At 48.1% G+C, this 23164-nt stretch overlaps 1 protein-coding gene across 3 annotated transcripts in view; it reads right to left on the bottom strand.

Annotated features, from left to right (window-relative positions):
* SLC8A3 (solute carrier family 8 member A3) overlaps positions 1 to 23164 on the bottom strand; it is a 149348-nt gene that overhangs the window by 95492 nt on the left and 30692 nt on the right. Inside the window, exon 1 of one of the 3 annotated variants that reach the window (XM_074867990.1) lies at positions 19963 to 20457. The exons of the other annotated variants lie outside the window; for them this stretch is intronic. The gene's annotated coding sequence lies outside the window, so the exon portion shown is untranslated. Of the gene's footprint in view, positions 1 to 19962; positions 20458 to 23164 lie in introns of those variants that run through there. 3 annotated transcript variants of the gene reach the window in all.

The following is a 23164-nucleotide window of genomic DNA, read 5'->3' as shown; positions in this document are numbered from 1 at the left end:
CTAAGCTTCTGGAGCACAGGGCCTCCACGTTAGGAGGTAAAGATGTCAGCCCAGAAATAGGGCAGAGACTCCTGTGCTTGGCAAAGCACCAAAGGCCATTTTTCACTAGCCTTTCCATTGTGATCTGGACAATCACATTTTACATCAACAATCCTGCTTTTAAATGGTCAAAGAAACCTACAAAACCACCACAGTTAGAAAAAGCTGTGCTCATGAACCCAGAATATAGAGTAAAATGCATGTACCCACCAACACTGCATCCCTAAGAAATTGATATATTTTCAAATACCCTCTAAAATGAAAGTAACCTCTAACCTAAAATACCATGCAAAAGAAAAGAGCTGATCGATGTATCATGTAGATTGGGCATATCACTGCCCAATAATGCCTTCTGTTAGTTATGGACTACATTGCTGTAGGGCTTGCACCACTTAAAATTGGACTCTGAACCTTTTACATTGTCATGGATCTCACTATTCTCCTTCCTTTATAACAGGCCTCTGAAAGAATTTGGTCTCAGGCTTAGCTGACAAATCATGTTTGTGAGTACAGACACAGCCAAGTATCTCACAGGAAACATCAAACTTAATAGCGACATTATCTACAGCACTTGGAAGGTTCAAGAGCCTTAACTCCTACTAACTTTCACTGAGGTTTGTACTGCCAGATCAGTAGGGCTGGGATTCATTTCCCCTACTGTAACTTGGGCTGTAAATCAAATGAACTCACTTGGGCTCTCTTTGTAGTCAGAGGAGAGACAGTCACTTCCAGGGGATGATCCTTCCTGTCCCACCCTGTTCTGATCCAAAAGATGTATTTAAGACACACATCTCCAGAAGGAATTTCGTCCCTTCCCATCTCTCTCCATGGTCTCGAGAGGGTGCCCAGTCAGCCAGTTTAGCGCAGATGCCTAACCTTCAGATGGCAGCAGTTCAAAAAGATTGAGTGGCCCCTGAACACTTGAGGAAGTCCCTCCCCTGTCCCCTGTACTGTAAATATTCCAGGCAACATTTTAATGCTATCAGCATTAACAAATGCATCTCGAATGGCTATTTTATCATCATGTTGTGTCGCTCGCTTCTTTCTAAAAGCGGGTGCAATCTTCCTGATATCAACAAAAATGTTTTCAACTTTCAGATAAAAATCTATAAAGACAAGCAAAACAGGAAGGAAAGCGTGAACAAGGACTGCAAATGAACAAAACCGCTCCTGACAAAGCACAGCAGAGGGAAGATAATTGATTATGCAGTATCAGGATCACAAATCCATATCTGACACTGTTGATATGAAAAAAACAATACAATTCTTCATGCTACCTGGACTAATTCAGAAGATCGAGATCCTGCCACATTAGCCTACTTACCTTCTCTCTCCAATGCCTACTTCTCTGCCTGCCTACCCTAGTTCTGGTGTCTGACCGAGTCGTTGGGGATCAGAGGCACCTCAGCCTCAATGAGGGCTGTTAGCCAGCCCCAGCCCTAGACCCAGCCTTGAAGTCTCTGCCTGCATAGTTCAGGGCGACAGGGAGGACTGAGCTACCCAGCACATATAACTTGGGTTCGGTTTGACACTCCCATTTCACCTTTCCTCTCGCTCTGCATGGTATTTTACCAGATTTCTGCAGGATGTTGGGAAATCCCTGAGAAAGGGCCAGTGAACATGCGCAGAGTGACTATGAGCAGCAAGCCCAACATCTCTGGGCTGCAAGGTGGAGGTGTGCACATGCACAATAAAGATGACACGCTGCAGGTCCCTCTGACTCAAGGTGCACACAGGGCCCAACTGCACAAGCACAGCAGCTCCAAAAACACCCTGGGCACATCAGATCATCCTTTTCCATACTGCAATTGCTGGCAGGTATCCACCAACCTCTTGACACTTCCAGCTCTCACCTCCTACTTAACTGTACAGCAGCCAGTATGTGCTGTGTCTTCCAAGATCAGCCATGTAGAAACGGCTGACAGAAAGACAGGAGTAATTTCAAAAACATCTATATGACTCAAGCACCTAAATTTGGTTTCAAAAATTACTTAAGAGTCTAAGTATCACTTAAATTCAGAGCCTTGTCTAGGAATAGTACAATGACTAAATTGCCCTCTGAAATAAATCACTGCTACCACCAACCTCCCTCTCTGTGGGACAACCACCTTCTGTAATTAACATTATCTGTCTACCTTCTGTAATGCCATGATGGTTTCTATTGCTAACCATTCCTCAACACACTCCAGGACCTTGCCAGTCCTTCTCAAATTTTTAATTTGATTTTAAGCAGAGGGTGATTTTACTATTACTCCTCAAACTAATCATATATTATTTCAAAAACAACCTCTACCAGGGTAGCCTCTGTTTAGGTGTTAGGACCTCCAAATTCAGGCTATGGGTTGTAGACTAAAATCTCAGAATTTGTGAATACTTTTCTTCACTGGCTTCCACTTGCTTTGACAAACATTTTAACGTTAAGTGGAGGTCACAGTCATTTTCTAATATGATACAATAATGACCTGATCCTGCAATTCTTTGACACAGATGAAACTCCCCAGTGGGATCAACAGGAACTTTGCCCACAGATACATTGTCTAATAAGCTCTTAATATGTGTTCATTAACATGAAAAGCATTAACCTAACCAATCTGAAAACCACAGTGAAGCATTCTTACTGTCATTCCCCTCCTTGGGAACTACTGCAAAGTGCTTTACAACATAGAATAAAACTACTAAATTTTAAAACTGCTGCTAATAAAACATTAGGGTAACAGTTTTAACATTCAGATGACAGAGGACAGAAGAGTTAAAACTGACTCTGTAGCTCTAGGTCAGCAAGGATGCTTATCTAAGGCACAAGTTTTCCCTCACATATATCTACTAAACTCAGTCCAGAAATCACTGGAGGGGATCTACATAGCTCTGGCCTGCCCAGAGTGGAGTAGACACATCCCCCTACCTCTCCTCTAAGTAGCAGCATTGATCTCAGCAGGGCTAAGTGTGACAAGAGCCACCCTTCAGTGCGAGTCCTGCTCTGAGGACCAAGCCTCCAGGCGGGCTTGTAGCACAGTCCTAAGTCACTGCTAGTCACCCAGGAGGCATCACCGTGTCACTCCTCCAACGCCAGTGCAACAAAACACATCCACATCTGGTGCAGACAGGTGTCATTCCAGCAGCGTCACTGCCCTGGCCCTGCAGGATGCAAGCAACAGGAGGCTGCAGCAACAGTGGAAAGTCAGTTAGCATTGGGTGATCTTCAGCTTCATACCATGAGGACCATAATTTCCACTACCTCTTTGCTATCAGACATCATTTTCTCCCACAGCTCTCTGCCCTGCTATTGCTATCACATTGGATACATGTAAATAAGGGCATTGGTAGTGGGGGGACCAGATATCTGTTAGGATAAGTTCAAAGCATTCAATCAATGAAAAAGAGAGACAAAATGCTGTAAGCATCACTGCACCAGAATGAGCTAGCATTCAATAGCAAGGATCTGGGAAGGTGCATAATAGTTATTTCAGCAGGGGGAACTCCTTCTGCAAGAGTTGACAATGGCCATGTGATCCATAAATCCATAAATAGAACCCATAAATAAAAAGATCAGTTCTTGAAATGCTTCTGGAGACAGTCCAGAAGGTAGCATTGGCCACACTTGTCACAATTAAGCCTGCAACTGAAAATGACTTTCAGACAACTATCCAGCTCCTTACATCTTTTATAATAGCTGAGTTTCAGAAGACTGATGGTTTGTCTGCTGTGGACCTATAGTGAGATAGAAAGCTGTGAAGGCTATACTAATCCCTTATAATTTAGCTTTTTGTATACAGCTGCTCACATGACTCTAAAGGCAAGGATATTTTCACAAGGAAGCATTCACAACAAGAAATCAAATCAAGAGGCAACATAACACAGTGATGGCTGCTAACACGTAACCTCCAGTTCCCAAGATCACTGCTCAGTAAATACAAAACCAAAGGCAAACCTCTAAGTCCCTATTAATTTGTTATTTAGGCAAAATTCCCCTTAAATCATCATAAAAAACTTTGGATTTGACCTGCAAATAACATTAGGTTGTCTGGCACCTCCCTTTCCTTCCCCTCTCCCTCCCAGACGTCAAATAAATCAGACACACGAGTACATCTGTGGCCATATATCCTCTCACGACCCTGACCCTACACTAGCCAGGAAAGGCTGTTGATTAGATCTGAGTGCGTGGTGAGCCGCATTCAGGCATGGGCACTGCACGAGGGCCAGACAGAGATATCTCAAGATCAAGGGTTTTGTCTCCTTGACAAGCATCTGTCCCAGAACAGAGCGGATACAGCGCTGCTATTAGTGTCATCCTATAGCCCCACTTCGAAGCTGGAGGAGACAGAAATAAGGTTCAGCTTAATAACAGGGCCTCACATTCCTCAGCTCAAAGCACATAAAAAAGCTTTTTGATTGAGCACACATTTTTTTTATAACCATCAGCAAAAATTGAAATTATAGCCTTTCTGCCAAAGAACACAAATAACTGAGTTTTAACAGAAGAGGTATTATACCTAATTCACACTCTTCCCTCCCCCAAAATAAAAGCACAACAAAATATTTAATACAAAGCGTATTTTTCAATTGTCTCCATTCAAACACTATTGACCCCTTTGCTCACCATTGCAAGAGTAGTACCCAGAGTGCAAGGCAAGATTTACCTGCAAGCCAAAGACCAGAGCAGTGTTATTAGATTCATTTTGCCAGACAAATGCAAATTTCCAAACACAGACCAGACCTTACACTCTGATGGCACATGCCCATCTGATATGAGCACAACCAAGGACCCCAAGCTGACTTTACACGGGTTATTGCACAGCAATAGGTAATTTAACTCCCTACTACCACACCAGTTGAGTTTTATGAGGAAAAAAGCACCACAACTCATGCTTAGGCCATGACAGATCTTCACAGCTTGGCTCTATGGAAAAGTTATGGCAGGAAGCTAGAGATGTTTGTTGCTTTGCACTTCACAGTAAACATGCCAAAACCCAGAATTAGCTGCTTACAGAATAACCCCCTTGGTATGTGTCAAAAGCAGCCTTTTTTTTCTCTCAAGATCATGCAAAAAGCTACCATAAAAAACCCCAGCTCTGGTAGCAAGTCTTTTAATATTTACAAGCTGGTGTCTCTACTAATTTGAGCAATTCCTACCATTCTAGTGTGGTAAATGGGTGTTAATTGACATAACGACTCAAGTCTATTCATTCCTTATAGAAATGATGCAGTGATGGGATCCAGTTACATCTGGTGATCCCAGGGGCTGACCCAAATGGAGCACAAGTCTGCCTATGGCTTGGAGCAACCTCCAAACACTCAACTTGCCCCAGGGAATTGGTCCACGATGTTTTTTCTGTATTTTAGTATCTATGATGCTCCTGGAGAAGCAGTGCCATAAATAGCTAACCCATAAAGATGCCTGTACCTAAAATTCCCCTTCCAATACCAGACTGGCTGCACTTGACTGGCCGGGCATTTTATTTTCTCACTTTCACCCCAGCTGAAAAATATCTGTACAGAATAGACAAATATATATGGATGTAGGAGCTGCGGTTTATGCTCTATGCACAGACATGTAAAGAAGGAGGTGGCAGACACAGAAGGAAACCTGTTGGTGGACAGCCACAGCAAAGCTCTGAGTGCCATCTGAGAGCCTTTATCATTATTATTATCCCTTCCTTTTCTGTCCTATTAAACTGCCTTTATCTCAACCCATGAATTTTACTTTTTTTCCCAATTGTCTCTCCCATCCCACCGGGGCAGAGAGGAGAGAACAAGCAGCTGTGTGGTGTTTGGCCACCTGCCTGGTTAAACCACAACAGTCCTTTCTGGTGCCCAACGTGGGGCTCTGAGAGCCCCTGGTGCAGGCTAGTGCAGCCTCCTTGGGAGCTGTGGTGAGCCTGCTCTTCCATTCCCCATACACATCTGTATGTTTGATATTCCTCAGGCTAAGGGACAGCAAGCGTTACCCTTTTCCTTTTTTTCCCCCAGAACTGTAGCCTTTTTTACATTCAGAAAACAAAACCTGGTATTTAGGCTGACATATAGATTAGTAGTGGCCATCCTCCTGCTTAAAAAGCAGTATTATATGCTCTGATACAGATGAGGTTTTTTCTTTTCATGAATATTACATGATCTCACTGTTGTTTTTCCGGGACTTTCAAGTGGCCAGCTCACACAGGAGATAGCAGGGACCTCTGGAGGCCATCTAGCCCAACCCCCTGCTCAAGCAGGACCACCTAGCCAGTTGCCCAGGACCACATCCAGTTGGCTTTTGAGTATCTGGAAGATACTCAAGGATGAAGGATGGAGCCTCTACAACCTCTCTGGGCAACCTGTGCCAGTGTTCAGTCACGCTCACAGTAAAAAAGTAAAAAAAGTGCAGGTATGGAGTCCAGGCCTGCTTGTGACAACCACGTCCAGTGTTAGTGCATGGGAAGCCAGAAGAAACTCACGCTGCACACAAACTGCACGAGGAGCTCACTGTAGTGCTTTGGTGATAACCGCACATATATATCTGGCAAAAAGTCACTGTTGTGACCTTTTGCAAGTTGCTGGGAAGCTCCCATTGCACGTTTAGAGACAGATCTTCAAACATCAGCCTTTTTGTTGCATTTAGAGGTATTTCTAAACACAATTAAAGCCTTTTGGTGCTTGATACCAGTGCACATCTGAACACATCATTCTTCACAGTCTGAACAGCCCCAGACTGAGAGGGCAGGTACTTTCAAGCACATCCTTCAGGCCCTTGATTTTATGCCTATGATGTGAAAGGCCCAGTGAAGAGGTTGAAAGTCCTTCCTTTGAGTTTTAGGAGACTGAGGGAAATAAAGAAGTGAAGTTACTAGGTCACCCACGCGGTGGCCTCCCTGCCTCTTCCATGGACTGCAGCTGATGGAGAAAACCTGGAGCCAACAACACATGGGGTTGCAAGAGGCACTGACTCCTCTGCTGCAGCCTTCAAGGCGCTGGTTTTCATCTCTCTCTGTCTTGCTTGTTTATAAAGAGCAGCAAAGACGACTTGGGGAGTGGGGGTGAAGGGAAAAAAAATTATTCCAGCAGTGTGAGGAAAACTTGTCAGTAAAAGACATTTTATGTACTGCCTGTGGCAGCACACAGGGTGTGTTATTTACTGCTCCTGCTTCATGGACATATTATACTGCTGGTTCAGGTGCCACCATCAGAGCGCAACTTATCACCTAGTGACTCACAGCATCTTAGAGGAAAGATGACAGCGGCAACTTGTGACGTTTCTTTAACACTCCAGTGACAGATCTGCAACAGCTACAATTAAAGACCCTAGGATTTGTTGTCAACAGTGCATTTGTGCTGCAGAGCCAGTAGTTATTTGTACACAGAGGCGGGCTAAGTGGTAAATAAGAGGGGAAAAGGTGGTGTAGTCGTATCTCACCCTCTTCAGATCCAGAACTAGTTAAGAAGAATACAAGTTTTGTGACAGCAAACACTCATTCGAGGCAAACCAAACAGATCATGTGATGATGTGCTGGATTTGATGCAACAAGTAGCCAGGCAGGGAGCCCTCCCCTAGCTGGCTCCTGAGCTCCTGGGACAGCCACCAGCCAGTCACGCTGGGTGCTAACCCTGGCGGCTGGGGCACCCACTGCCCCAATCCTCCAGAACAGGCCTGTTTATTTCTTAACTTCTCCAAGGAAATATAAAAATAAAATTTCAGATTTTTTTTTGTCCAAATACAGCAAAAAATATGTTTTTACCAAAAATACCACATCACACACAACAGAATTGTTTGCCCTCCACAAGTCTATTCAGAAGGGTTCATTCCTGGCTCAGTGAGAAAGAAAATATTTAAAAAGTGAATGGAGGCAGAAGCAGCACAAACAGAGCAGTGGGAGACTGGGCATAAAACAGGGAGAGGAGAGGAAGAGGAGAAGGCTACACTTCAGAAATCATCTTTACCACTGCAGCAAAGAACAAGCAATTGTTATTTGTTATGTTAGACTGAAGACTTCTACACTCCTCTGTGTGACAGGCACAGAAATGGGGTAGATAGGAAAGGCTCTTGCTTAGCCCAATTAGCACAGGTTTCACTAATTTCAGAATTAGTTAGACCAGAGCCAGAAGAGTTGTCTGGCCCATGCCTCGGGGGCTGCCACTGCATCTTTCCCCTTGTGAACATTATTTCCTAGTACTTTGTCCAGCCCAGTTTTAAATTACCCAAGTGACGGCATTTCCACCACTTCCCATAGAGACTCTGCCATGATGTAATTTATCTCAGAGGTTTTAGCTGTCTTCTTTATATTTAGGATGAAATTAAGAAAATTTATGCTGCTAGTTCTCATTATCCTGTCCTTGGAGCACTCTCAACCATTCTCCTCCCTGCCTGAGATTTACATGCTTCAGATACTTGTAAATAGCTGCTCTCCTCCACAGTTATTCTTTGGCCAAAGCACACAAATTTATTTTAATCTTTATAAATTAGCCCAAGCTGCCCTTTAATCATTTATCTTCATCTCCTCTTGGTTCTCCATCTTCGAGGCGTTCAGAAGCAGCCGGGTATCTGGGAGAGCCATACCTCAGTGCCTGCTCCCACTGAAACTAGCAGCAGATCTGCTCTTGTTGGAGCAGGAAAGCCAAGCCTGGGCAGTGAAGTCTCGCCCCTCAGCTCTGCTGTACAGCAGGTTTTCATGGACTGTTACAAAGATCAAATCGAGATTGATATACAGGAACTCACTGTGTTGCTCCCTTTCAAAGGTCTCTCTGCCTGTTTGCTGTGTCCCCAGCGTGGTGGGGCTTGCGAGAGGAGCACTGTGCTGACTGGCATGTGTGGAACGAAAGCAGATATTTCCAGAGTTTCAACCAAAAAGTCAGGGTCTCCAGCTGAGAGGAGGGAAATACACTGTAACACGCTCGCTGCTTCTGCAGATCTGAGCACAGCGGGAGGCATGAAAAATGCACCAAGCTACGGGTTATCCTCAAAATACCTCCCACTTCACTTGGAAGGTGCCAAAACCTGTAAATTTATCTATTTGAATACAGTTATCAAATAAGATTTCACACAGCAACCTCACCCTTTACTGACGCATCTCTTATTGACACATACCTCTCATTGACAATTTAGATATCTTAATCCTTCGGTAAAAGCTGCTAATTCTGCAACTGCTTTTAAAAAATAAACCCTCACATCTACCATGATTAATTCATTCTTCATAAGTCCGGGCTGTTTATTGCTCTTTGTTCATTTATGCACTAGCTGTTCACAGAGTCCTTCTTAATATTAGCTCTGTTATTTGTTAGAGACTCAAGTCATATTTACCATATGGTAATTGCAGAGATGACATGGACAACAAACAGTTGAAGCTGAGCTACTAAAGCAATTACAGAAAGTGGCAGCAGTCTCCAGGCTCTCCACTGCCCACCTTCATCTCCCCCACCCCCACCCCCCCAACGGCTTTCCTTGTGGGCTGTATAATGCCATATGACACTCCGATCTCTATAGCAAAGACAGGCAGAGGTTTGTTCTTCACTACGGCATTACCAGACAGGATTATTTGCCTTTTTCCTTTCAGTCTGTATTTCAACTGCAGGTCTGCCCTCCTGGCTGCCTGTCCCACTCTGTCCTGCCAAGGGCAGGTAATCTGAAATATCACCTCGAGCTAGTCATCCTCAATACCCACATTTTCTTTCTCACTGTCACAACAGTACTAACTTCCTCCTTTAACCCATCCATGGTCTCAATGTGTCTCAGATATTTCACCAAAGTCACAAAGGACCAGATTTCACAGGGTAGTTAGAAGCTTAATGAAGCAGCTCTTTAACCCATGTGGACACCGTGACCCCACTGAAATCACAGATTTTCCACTGGACATCTAAACATGATTTAAAATTCCTGCAGAAAAATAAACAAGATTACTACAAGAGGCCACTGCTGTCTTCTCCAAAGACATGAGGTTTATTTCTTCATTCCTGCCTAGAGTACTGGGCAGGTCCCACAGCCAAAAGGCTAAGCCAGGTAAATATGTGACTTGAACCTTCAAGGAGATTCAAAAAATCAAGATTACCTGTATGTGTATGTCAACTTGGGGGTGGTGCATACAACAAAGCACCTTGTCCAAAAAGGATGAGGCTCCTCCCATGCCATTTCTAACACGCCTGCAATGATATTCTCCTAATTCCCAGCAGTCAGCAAGTCTTAACTTAGATACTAGTGAGGGACATTTGAAAACTGAATGCAGGGCATCATGTATCAGAAGAATTTCCTAGCAAAGTACATAATAATCATGTCGTTGTTTATCTCTAAAGTGGAAGAAATAGCATTTTCATTGTATTCAGAGCACTACTTATACCAGCTTCCCTCACTTGACCCTTTCCTCCAAAAGCCTCCTTTTACATAAAGTCATCTTAAAAATGAGGACTATCTTTTCAGCCCAGCCAACCTGCATACCATCAGCTGAAGGCTGGCAAAAGAGAGAGGGTCCTTAAGACCAGATCTTCTCTGGCGTAAATCAGCATAGGCCCAATGAGCCCAAATCAGCAGTGCCAGCTTATTCTACTGGAAGAGCTGCCTGAGGAGCTCTGGCAACATTTCATACAACATAAACCTCCAAAAGGAAAGCTTCATCTATTTCCTCTTTGCAGCTCATGTCACACACATCAGCTGGGGGGCATCTTTCTGCTTCTTTCATATCAACTGTATTCCTCTCCATCCTGCCCTGGTTCCTCCCTCCTCCCAGTGCTCCATGCTGGCCCTGGATTTGTTACAACTAGTCCTGCCAACAGGAGCAGCTGAGTCATGGGAGATGACCACATCAGCCAAATGCACTGAAACGAGACAAGGGAAGGAGAAAATCCTCCTTCCCCCCACAACCTGAGACCCCGCCAAACAAGGCCTGGAGCCTCTCTTCTCCACCATGTGCCCCATGCCACCTTGGACCAGCATCCTGAAGTGCCTCATCCTGGAGGTACAATGACAGGAGTCACCGGCTTTATGTAGGTGATTGAATAACATGCTCATCCCATGCAGCCACCCACCGTACGGTCTATTTAAGCCACCAAGGCACAGATAGATGACAGCCTCTATCTTGCCACTGAGGGGCACAGCCTCCGTTATGGATGCTAATGGTCCCACATCTCCATCAGTTTTACTGAGGAGCTCAAGTCCCCTTCAGGCACTGCAGAAATTATCTTTCCATCCAGTTCTGCAAAGAGGAGATTAAAACTGAGATGTGCTCTACTTGCTTTGAAGTCCAAATCTCTCCTAAGACAAGGCTAAGGCAAGAAAATTGCAGGGTCCCTCTCTTGCTGGAACTTTCAGTGGAGGACTGACTTGAGCATCAGCTAAGGCAGGAATGAAGAGCCTGTTTTCACGCCCTTACTCCACACTCAGCTCTTGTCCCCTGCTCTCTCAGCCCAGAAAGCTTTTCCTGCTCAGCCTTATTTCTGTGGTGGTACCCTGAACCCAGCTCCTTCCACCATTGCTGATGACAGTAACTCCTGTCATCTGGGAAACTGGTCATAAGTGACAGAAAAACACTTTGCCCAGAACAGGAGCAACAGTCCCCAAACACCAGCGGGTGAGGAGCAGTGGGACAGGGAGAGCATTACCCCGAGCAGAGCCACCATTACTATTTCATTCAGGTCAGTGACACAAATGGGTAAAAGAACAAGCACAAAAGGTCTTTGACAAAAGGGTGGTCACTTTTAAAGACAAGCGAAGCTTTGAAATAAATCTATTTCACTGTCAGAGCTCAATGAGCAGACAAATGAATAAAAATGAGTTTTTAATGAATTTGAGGCCTGTATCCCAACAACCCTCCACTCTGCAGTAATCCTTCTTCTGCCCATTCTCCCTGCCCTCTGAACTGCCTGCAGACATGCACACAAACACTTCTGTGCCCCTCCCCCTGACCCGTCCTCCCACAGCGCCCATGGTCCTTCCCATTCCCAGCTACCAACCAAGCAAGAGGCAGCAGGTACTGCAGCCCCTTCTGAGCCCCCTGTACTGGCCAGGCAGTCAGAAAGCCACCAGCACCACTGGTGCACCTTTCATGAACTGCATAAGAACGTGACATCTGAGAGACCACCACACTTTTGTCCGAGGTGATTGCAGCCAGTCCGCTGTGCCTGATAGCTGTTGGCTCCCACACAGATACTTGCAAATTATGACCATGCCACCTCTTCATGCTCTCTTTGCAATGGTAAGTAGATGAGATTTCTGGAACCCTGAACAACCAAGCACAACTCCCACGTCCACTCCCTCAGCCTTCCCTGGGAAATCAGCTTTGGTCAGAGGGACAGAGCTGGTCAACCAGGCCAAAAGAAGCTTGAGGCTAACACCAACAGAAAGCTCCCAGGCTCAGGGTATTTTATCTTGTGAGCACTGGAAACTTTTTAAATTCTGTGCTGTGCATTTGTGCAATCTGTGGAACTCAATGCCGTAAGAAAGAAATTAAGATAAGTACTGGAAGACTCAAAGGAAAAATAGGTGTGCATGGAAATAATTTTTTGTGAAACTTGCTAACATGCACGTACAGTGAAAGCTGGAAAGGCCCTTCCTAACTGAGCATCTGCATCCTGACTGGCCAACTTCTTGCTTTGTCCCAGCAACCAAGCCCATATTGACCCGAGAGACAGGCAGAAAGCCACACACAGAGGATAAATGGAGGGTTGAACATGTGAGGGATGCTGTTAGAAGAGTGGGAAGCTAGAAGGCATGGAGTTGTTGAGGGAAGTGGGGAGTTGGGGCAGTTACTGGAGAATCATGAAGAAATCTATATATTTAAGAAGGAAAAGCAGAGGAGGGAAAAGGCCAGAACTGGGAAAAGGAGTGGTGGCCGTGACTCAGTGGGATGCATGAAGCAGCAAGGAGATGGATCTAGGCAGGCAACAGGCAAGCCGACAGTTTTTTGGGCGTGGCGTAGGTGTACCAAGTGCAGCTGAGCATCTTCTCACCTTCAGTCGTGCGATTCCCCAGAGGGGAGGCAGCTCTGTTGTGCTCTGAAGGTTAAGCTGTGCCTTCTGCCTGGCATAAGAGCACAGTGCAGCCAATGGGTAAAACTGCCTACCTACTTAAAAGCAAACCCCAACACTGCCAGGAGGGACAGGCTTTATTTTTAGCTGGGACACCAGCAGGGTCACTGCTGGTGCTGCATTTCCCCACGGAAGCCAGGGTTTCATGAAGTGTGCTGTGCGTGCAGGGTCACTGCAGGGGAAACATCTGTCAGGTCAGCTTTGGGGAGATGGATTAGTTAAGTTAGAGAAAAGAAAACATTTACTAGAAGAAGTGAACCTGAAACTACTCTGGAAGGTTAAAATGGAAGGAAAAAATGATGCTTAAAGAGTCGAGCAAGTGGTAATTTATGTGAGGGCAACATCTAGTGCACCCATCTCCAAGATGCTCAGACAGGAGAATACCCCATCACATCTAACTCCGGCAGCATCCCCTCTGTTCCCTTACAGGAACCCAAGCTTTGAAAGGCTCATTCTTGCCTGGAGGCTGCCAAAACAAAAGCAACACCATGACATTATCCCTCACTGAGATCCTTCACAAAGGAAATGAACACACAGAGAGACCCATCTTGCCTTGAACTTTGAAGACAACACCACTGAGACCTCCACCTCACTATGGTCCTCAGGTCCTCACGCAGGGGCCCTCAGTTAGCCCCAAGGCAGGCAGCTCCCCCAGGACTCACATACTGGCCAAGCGCAGCATCCTCAGCAAGTGCAGGGCAACAGCACAAACTTAGCCTGCTGTGGCCTCCTGAGGACAAGTAGTCAGGTTCTTCCCTGCCAGTGGGTTTCATGGGTGCAAACCTAATAAAACAGTTGGCACCACTCCCACTTGCACTGCCAGGGAATGCAGTCTGGAGACTTCAACATGGAGAGATTGTTGTTGACGAAGTGCTGAGTGCTAGTGTGAAGCTTTGAAGGGACTTGAAAGAATCAAGAGCAGAGGGGAAGTTCTCATTTTATTCTCTTCTTGAAAAACCTGAGTCCATTTGGCATGTTGCGTCTGAGAAAGCGCTTGGCCTAGACTCTCTGTTCCATTTCTTTTTTTCAAATCAGGATCGACCCCTGTGCATGTTCTTGGGAAGATTTTATATTAAGAATTATTTTGTCTTTTTTTTCTGCTGATTCTTGTGCCTCTTAATAGAGTAAGAAGTGCTTTGAAGACCCTGTCACTCTTAGGTTCTTTGCAACTAATTTGCATTCAGTCCTATCAGTCTCATCAAGAGCAGACTTCAAGGCTGAACCAACTCCAAGCCTTAACTGCTTCAGGCAATTCAGGCAGCATCTTTACAGGTGGAAGCAGGGCTTCTTAAGCCAACCTGAATGTTTTCCACCTCTGGTCATTTGTTCCCATGCTGCACTAGCTCTCCCTCTTTTGTTGGCGTAACTGTCTGCATGGCTATGCCATGAGTAAGACTGGGAACTGATCTGGCTGAAAAACAAACTGAACCCACCACCTGGCCCCACGTGCCACTGTGCCAGTACCCTGCAGCAGTCAGGAACAAGCAGCCAGGGTGGGAAGGCTGTAGAAACCAAGGTACAAATGACAAGCATGGCAGGGGCATTAGCTGTACGGGCAGGGGCAGATTTGTCTCTTGCAGTGGTGAACCCTGCAACACCTCCTGGACCATTTAACAGCCTCATCCCACTATGCAAAGGCAGAGATACATCTCCACCTTCATTTTTCCTAACCAACATGCGTGTTTAAGGGTCACTGAGTAATCCCAACCAAAATCATGGAAGAGGATAAAGGTGTTTATTAAGGTGTACTTTAAGCTCAATGTCGAGATATTACTTCCCACCAAGGAAAAGTCCACCTCAAGGTGGTAAACCAAGACATCCAGACCTTAGTGCCCCAAAACAAATTTTCCTGACAGCAAACGGTATGGAGGGCAAAAGGACAGCTTCTTCACACAGCACATTACACCAAGTGCCCATTCATCACCAGCCAGGGTGGGCCAGCAGTGCATGGCAGAGGCAGCGCTGCCTTCCCATCTGGGTGTGGGGACTTGTGGCACTGGGGCAGCGGTGGGTTTCGCAGCCTGCCTGGACCCTGGTGACAGACTCTCTCCTACCACTGCTTGCACTGAGGGGAGCTAGGACACAGCCAGAGGGAGCTGCAGCCCGACAGCAGAGTGAGGTGCAGACATGCCCTAGCTCTCCCTGCTTTTGCCCCCGCTCTGGCCCGGGGAAGAAAACCAGCTTTCACCAGCACGCAGCATACAAACACGCTGGCAGGGCGCCTTGCGCTGTCAGCACTGGAGGCCCCCGTTCACTCCCGGACATGTCACCTTCAACACAGCCTCAGCAGTCAGATCTAAGTGCCCTCTCACAGGTACATCCCTGCATCGCTACGTTTCTTTAGATTGAAACCATATTCAGCGCTGCTGCTGGAGAGTGCTGCTGTTTGCTTTGAGACAGCCTCCAAGTACCAGTCTAGGAAAGGGTGAAGATGAAAGCAATGGCAATGCAATCTCATATGTCTGTAGTTTCTAAAACTCTTTGACACCTCCCTGGTTGCAAAACATGCCCAGCAGCATAGGATATTTAGTATTTCTGATTGCTCTTGACCTGGCTGTCTCTGCTGCTGTCCTGAGTTAGGAGGCTTAGGTAAAAAGACAGCAGAGTAGAGGAAGGCAGCAAATAGAGCAAGTCCAGTTTTGCAGCCTTGAAATAATCTGCTCGTGAATGGAAATGCTGAATGGAAACGGAAGCTTCTCCCTAAATCTGAGTGCTCTGGAGAAGCTCCCTATTTTATTATGATGGAAAATCCTCATTGGAGTGTTTTGTTAGAAAACAAGCTATCATAAAAGAAACATTAAGAGCCATAAGCTCCCCTCTCTCCCATGATGTCAACTGTCAGAGACATCAACGACAGCTCAGCTGTGTGATAAGAGGCTCCAGCAAGCAGATTTAAAGACAGAATTACCAGAAAACTGAGAGTTGAAGGAGCATGGGGGCATGATCATCACCTGTTTATAAATATGTCTTATGGGGTGAACTAATTACTTTACGACACTGTACTGCAGGAACAACGGCACCTGGGTCTTCTCATTGCAACACTGGCAAGATGGGGTGGTGGTAGCACCTTCAGAATGGCATGACACAACCCTGCCCCCTGATGCCTTGCCATTCCTGCAAAACCCTGTGACAGAAATGCCTAGAGGAAAGACTGGGAGGCCATCGTGCAGAACTTTGTGCACACACATCCATGACGGCCTTCAACCAGAGCCTGCAGTTTAAAGCATTAAGGCAGAGAGAGCAGAGGGGAAGGAGGGAAGCCAACTACTGTCTATACCATGTTAGTCCTCAAACAGCCCAGCAGCCCACCGACACTGCAGGAAACTGGAGGCAGTTCCTGGATTTCATTCTGGAGGTGAGCAGGGACAGAAAGCTCATCTTCAGCCCCAAACCCCATAGCTCCACGTCACTGAAATCAGCAAATGCAGGACCACGAGCTCAGCAGCACAGAAGGTGTTTTAAGGGTGCCCCAAGAACAGCTTGTGATCTCATGTTTCTCTCAATGCACAAAGCTCTTCAGGACAAAGACTATAATTTATTAGACATTTGTATGGCACTTTGAAACACAGGCCCCCAACCAGGCTGATGCCTTTAGGAGCTACCATTATCTAAACAGTAAATCAACAATAGTATTAATCTATGCCACGATACCTAAACACAGTGGGTGATGGTAGATGGAGCATCACAACTATCAATTTCCTGGCTTCAGAGATTTTTTTTTCCCTATTAAGAAGATGTTTTTGTCTGTGTAATTTAATTTCCTTCACTTTTTTTTTTTTAAATATAGAATTAGGTATTACTGCCTGATTAAAAAAAAAAAAAGAAATTTGGTTGACAATCAAAGCCATCTTTTTAACTGTTGAAGCACATGAAAGGCATCTGAAACACGACAGCAACAAAGAACAAGGAACTATTTGTCAACGCCACTTGGTCATTGGGGAAGCTTAGGGGAGGAGACTGATGCTGTTTGTTTAAAACAAGCAAACAAAAACCTGACAGACAGACCATTTATCTATATAGTGCTTCACTTGAAAATATTGGTGGAGGGAATACATCTTAACTTGGTTTCTAATAAAAAGTGCTGACACACTCCATTATGGCACTTCCCTGCCTTGGGGAAGGAGGATGCCTATCGCAGGAAGGACCCTCTGAAACTGAGGGATACATGTGGGATCAGGGACAACACGGCAGCAGGTCAGCCCAGGCCCTTAGCACTCCTCTACCTGTCCAGCCAGCAATACCACGCTCAGACTAGCCTCATCTGACTTCAGCCCTGCCAGCTCCAGAGGAAGGCAGAGGAAGCAGGGAGGCTGGATTCATCCCTGGGTACCTCTTTCCTTCCTACAAGCCAGCCAAGCCGAGGAGCAGCGCCCTGAGACTGCCATGCAGAACAACTGCCCGTGACTCCCACCAACAAAGTCTGCTCGGGTGGGACGAGGCAGGTCCCACCCTCGCACTGCCCCAGTGAGGGCCTGTGGAGCACGGCGTGGTGTGTGACCCAGGCCAGGCTCCGTATCCGGCTCCACGTGTGCTCTCCTGTCCTGGCTGCTGCTGTTCAAGACAGCGCAGAGCGCGCTTCCCACACTGCCCAGGGCGATGGAAACGACTATCCCACCTGGCGACAGCATCTGCCACCTCAGGTGCCATCCTGTCAGGTGGCAGCTTTGCAGAGGAAGGGGGCAATCTCTCTGCAAGGAAAAAGCGCTACGCAGAGTAGCGTTAGGATGGCTTCCCTCTCGCACCCTGTCACCCACTAATTAACGCAACCACGTCCTCACCAAATCCCCTCACGGGTAGAAAGATATCATTAACGATACAAATGAGACCCAGAGAGATGAAACGATGTGCCCAGCAGCACGCTGGCAGCGTGCCAGAGACCAGGAGCCTACCTGCTTTTCCACTACGCTCGCACAGGACCTCAGCAGCTGGATTACCACAATCTGTCAAACCTTGGGCATTTGGGAAATGCTTGAACCACCCACTTACTAGAGTAGGACTCATATTTGGCTTGGGGAAAAAAAAAAACCAGACTGCTGTACCACACCTTTTACCTAGGGCTCTCTATCCCTCTCCTTCCCCACCCTATTTGATATTACACCATTTTATTTACAATAGGGGGTAACTGATTTGACTGCCAGCACGTTGCATGCTCACGGCAGAACCGAGGGCTCCTGGGCTACTCTCGCTCCTCCCCAGCCAGCCCTCGGCAGTAGCCGGACATACTCTTTTCTAACATCACTACTTCTGTTCAGGATAGCAAGTCTTGTTCCAGTTGACCACAGAAGCCTGAACGTAAGCACCAAACACGACTTACTTTCTTAGCTAAACCATGATCAGGGTAAACAAACGCCTGCAACAGCTGTGGATGGAGCAGGATTAGGGACTCCCCAGAAATGCTTGTGCTGTGGGGGAGCAATGCCCCCGCCGCTGCACCAAACCTAACGAGCGCCTTCAAGGCCTCTGTGTCTCAGGAGCCCCCCCAAGCCAGCTCTGCTCCCCAGGCCTCCCGTCAGGCTCACAGAGAGCACAGGATGAGTGCTCTTGAATGGGAAGATGCTGCTGTTACCTAAGTCTTCCAGCCCTGTCCTCTCCAGAAATAAAAAACAGCTCAAGAAAACCACCCTTTTGTTCTACAAAGAGATGGGAGGAATTAAAGGAATATACATAGAAGCACGAGGAGGGGGGATATGCATAAGGCACCCCTTCTCACCCCCACTGTTCCTCCAGCGTCTCACCTTAAATCTGAAACTGATTTTTAGGGTGAAATCCCCAGAGCAAGCCCAGGAACAAACCAAGGAGCCAGGAACCCAACCATTACACTACAGCTCCACTTGGGGGGGCAGAGGGGGAAACGGCCATAACCTCACGTTTTAAAATAACAGTGAAAAAAAACCCAAAACACTTGAAACGGTGTCATCTCCCACGCAGGGTGGTCGATACTTTAGACACGGAACATAAAGCCCTGAAGCAAGGCTGGGAGGGAGGAAGAGTATGAAATTACCCAACATTTAGGTCAGCCCGTGTGCGTGCGTGCGTGTATCGCTGCTCCCCCCCCGCCGGCCGGGGCCCCGCCGGCGGCCCCGTGCCCTATTTAGGGCAGCGCCTGGCGCAGCGGCTATATCTGACACCCGGGATAAACAAGCCGGCCCCGGCGGACGGAGGGCGACAGCTGCCCGGGCCCCGCCGCCGGGGCTGGCCCGGCCCGGCACCCCCCGAAGGGAAAAAAAAAAAAAAAATTTAAAAAAAAAAAAGGGGAGGGGGGAAATTTATAGCACTGCATGAGAGCCGCTTCCCGCGCCCGGCAGCCCCGGGCAGAGCCGCCCCCCCCGGGCTCCTCGGCATCCCTGCGGGCCGCGCCGAGCCGAGCCGCGCCGAGCCGGGGCACCCCCGCCCGGCGGCGGGAGGGATCCCGGGGCCGCCGCGCACGGTGCCGCGGGCTCGGGCTGCTCGGTGCCGCGCACGCCCCGCCGGAGCCCGGCGGCGGCTCCCACCGCTCCCTCCTCCTTCCCTACCTCCGTCAGGCCCCGGCACCGCAGCGCCCGGCCTGGCCCGGCCCGGCGCCCCCTCCCCTCCCCGGCCCGGCCCGGCGCGCATCCCCCGCAGCGCCCGCTCCGCGCCGTATGCGGAGCCCTCCCCCCGCAGCGCACACACACGCACCCACACACACGCACCCCCCCACCCCACACACACTGACACACACACACACACACGGAGCCGCGGCGGCTCTGCGAAAACAGCACGAATGAAGCCAGCTCCCAGCGCCCGGGCGGCGTTAAATCCCCTGCACCCCCCAGCCCGGGAGATGAGCCCGCAAAGAGCCCCCCCAGCACCCCCAGCTCCACGGCCATTCCCACGCAAGGCACGGAGCCCCACTCCAGACCAGGAAACTTAACCGCCAGCCTTGCGTCTCCTACGGAGCAGGGGGAGCACCCTCTTACTTACCCCTTCTGGTTGCTTTCCTGACTTTTTTTTGGAGGGTCGAGCGGGGGGGTGGGGGGGCTCCGCTGGCTCCCCAGTACAAATCCTTCCGGTTCCTAAAGGGAGCTCATCGCACCTCCCGGGGATTCACCGACGGTGTGTGCGGGTACTGGGGGGTTCGCCTTTGCATGTCAGTCCAAGTTGCCTTGCTGGCTACGAAACCTGTGCTCTCTTTTGCAGCTGTCAGGGTGAGCGGGGAGGTGCATCTGGAAAAGGGGGTGGGGGTGGAGGTAAAATGTTGATAAATCCACCAGCCTTGATCTTCAGCTCCGTGCGGTGGAGTTTGGGGAGGGAAAGGAGATCTGGCGAAGGGGGAGGAGGACGAGGAGGACGGAGATGAATGGGGGTCGAGGGAGGGGGGAAGAGAAAATGGATTGTACCCCAGATTGCCACTGAATCTGCTGGGCTTTCCCCGCTCCCGCTCTCACACCATCGGGGCTCGGTCCAGGCTTCCCAGCATTACGGTGCACGGCAAAGCGCTGAGCCTGATTTCTGGGAGCCAGCGAGGTTTGCACAACTGCAGCAAGAAGCCAAATCAAAAAGCCAATCTGCGAGCCTCCAAACTCCACGTCACCCTATCAGCTGGGAGCGAGAGCTGCAACAGAATTACAAGCCATGCATATTTATTCTTCTGAATCCAGGGGGGGATTTTCAGATCGTTTAAAGCAAGGCACAGCGAAGCCAGAGCAAACCCTTTCCAAAATAAATAAAGGCAGAGCATGTCTTGCATGTAACATACACACACACACACACACACATCTCTATGAGATCTCCGTGGGCATCTATAGGTAGAGATATACACTCACTGAGTGGCAATCGCTCCTGTACCCTCCAGGTATATTGACTTGACTTTGTGATTTCAAGCAAGGGAGGGGAAGAACACGGTAGTTGAGCCTCAGAGCAGAAGATATTGATTGCATATCTGAAATTTAAAACATCTGCCAAACACTTCTGAGAGATTAAATATAGGCAATGTAATTACAGAGGCAGGGTTGGTCCTGGTATACATTTGAAGCTGCATGCTTCGGTTTGTGCTTGCAGAAACCACCCAGTCATCTTTTTTAACCAAAGTCAAATAACAAGTTGTGAGACAGCAAGTAATTTTAAGGTAAAAAATACACATTGCCTCCAAAGTTGCTATTTGACTTTGGCAGAAGATGACCGGGGGCTGGTTTCCAGGGCTGTGGAACAGGACAGTAGCTTTATGCCTTGCACAAGACACATCATGATGTTTGCACACAGGCTTGTCTCTCCTTGTGATCCCCTCTGTTTTCGCCACAGCAGCTACGAGCAGACAGACGTGTGCCTCCAGGAGATTTACCTTCTGGCATGGCTTCTCACTTCTTTAAAGAACCGGCAAGCCCACGTACTACAAGGCAACGATCCCTGACACAGGGCTGTTCCACCAAAGGATGGGCTGTCTCATCCTCCAGAGAGAAGCTGTCCCCACTCTGTTGTCCCCAGTGACCCCCCCTACCCCATGAGGTGGTAAGGGAGCTGAAGCTTTCTGGTGAGACCCAAGCACATGCACAAGTGCAAACCGTCCCTGTCAAAAGCAGCTGTGTAAACTGCCACGAGAAACCTGAGCCTGAGTCCTACACTGGGTAATAGCTTTTACTTCGGCCAGGCACAGGCAGGAGATGTACAAACTGGGAAGGGGAAAGGGCAGCAAAACAGTTACTGGGAGGGTGACATGGAAAACAGTTGCACCTACTTCATGCAGCCAAAAACGGGTAAGGAAAGCTGCAAATGGGCTGTGGTGCCCCTCAGGAAAGCACAGACCACCAAGTCCCTGAAAGCCAGCTGGTACGTTCTGGTTACAGCTCCACAGGAGAGCCGCTGGCCCCACACCTCAGCACAGAAGGGATCCAGAGACCTGGAAAAGCAGTTACCCATTCTGGTCTGGCTACTTAACCGTTGCTAGTTAGAGCAGGGAATGGAAACCCAGCAACAGAAGGGCAGCCAGAGGAGGTCACAAGGGGACACAGTTGGTGCCAGATGGGTGAACAAGTAGGAGATGGTGGCACAGAAGAGTGCAGAACATCCCACAGGTCCCAGACTCAGCCCTGTATCTCCCCAAATGCCACCTGCTGCTCCTGCTGTCCCCAGATAACCCAAGCAAGGCGGTGAACGTGGCATGGGAAGCATGTGGGTCAGAGGACAAGGCAAGATGTAATGTGTGCCGAGGTGTCTGAGCTCAGGGTGCTGGCCAGCCCTGCACAGGGCTACATGCCTAGATGATGCTCTTGTGTGACTTCAGGGAGGGGAAGGGCTTCCCAGTGCCTGGGGGCACACAGGCAGATGTGCATGTGTGGCCCAAGGAATTAAAGTGCCCAGCAGTCTCATCAGAGCTGTGGAAGAGCCTTTATTGACATCGAAACATAAAATTAACAGCTCAGCATCAATGGCTGAAACCCAAGATCAGGTGGATGCAGGGACCCTGGCGCTGGCCAGCATCACCCACTCTCCAGGTGACCACCTCCAAACCTCACACCCCTGTCAGGGAGGACAGACCCTGAGGCTGACAGCTCTCCAATTGTCTCCAACACCAAGCAAAGGAAACTGCCCTGGCCAGCATGGGGAAACTCTTCCCAACCCATGGCTCCTCGTCAGGCAGCTCCAGCCACCCAGTTGTGTTCAATGCTTGGCGAGAGCAGGTCTGGAGTTGAGGAACCGCTGTACAAACGTCAGTGGGAACAAGCCCTGAGGGCAACACACAAATATACAGTTGACAGTAACTTAAGACAGACAGAGCTCTTCATTGTACACAGATGTTTCATTTCACCTCATCTCCTCAACTCAGTACATAAAATCATTCCTAATACATTTTAGAAGTGCTCCCAGGCATTTCCCTCTTTTCTTCCCTTTCAAATGGGCCCAGTCTCACATTGCTCAGCTCAGGCAGAAATTGTTCATCACAAGAGGGAGTATATGAAATTTCCTCCCTCATCAGCTTTCATCAGGTGCCTGCTCACGTTCATGTCAGAAGAGATGGGATAATGTGACATTTATTAGTATGATGCATCTACAGAGCCTTGAAATGAAGTTCCAAATCTGAGAAAAAATTACTTTCCAGGGGAAAGAGGAAAGGAACCACCATGTAGGAGGCAGCTTCAAGGCTTTCCGTGATTACAGAGCAAATGAACCCAGTTAAAATGTAAAATTT

The sequence above is a fragment of the Strix uralensis genome, chromosome 4 (assembly GCF_047716275.1).
Source record: "Strix uralensis isolate ZFMK-TIS-50842 chromosome 4, bStrUra1, whole genome shotgun sequence".
NCBI classification, from domain to species: Eukaryota; Metazoa; Chordata; class Aves; order Strigiformes; family Strigidae; genus Strix; species Strix uralensis.
Note: the sequence above shows the minus strand (reverse complement) of the source record. Positions and strands in the feature narration are given on the sequence as shown.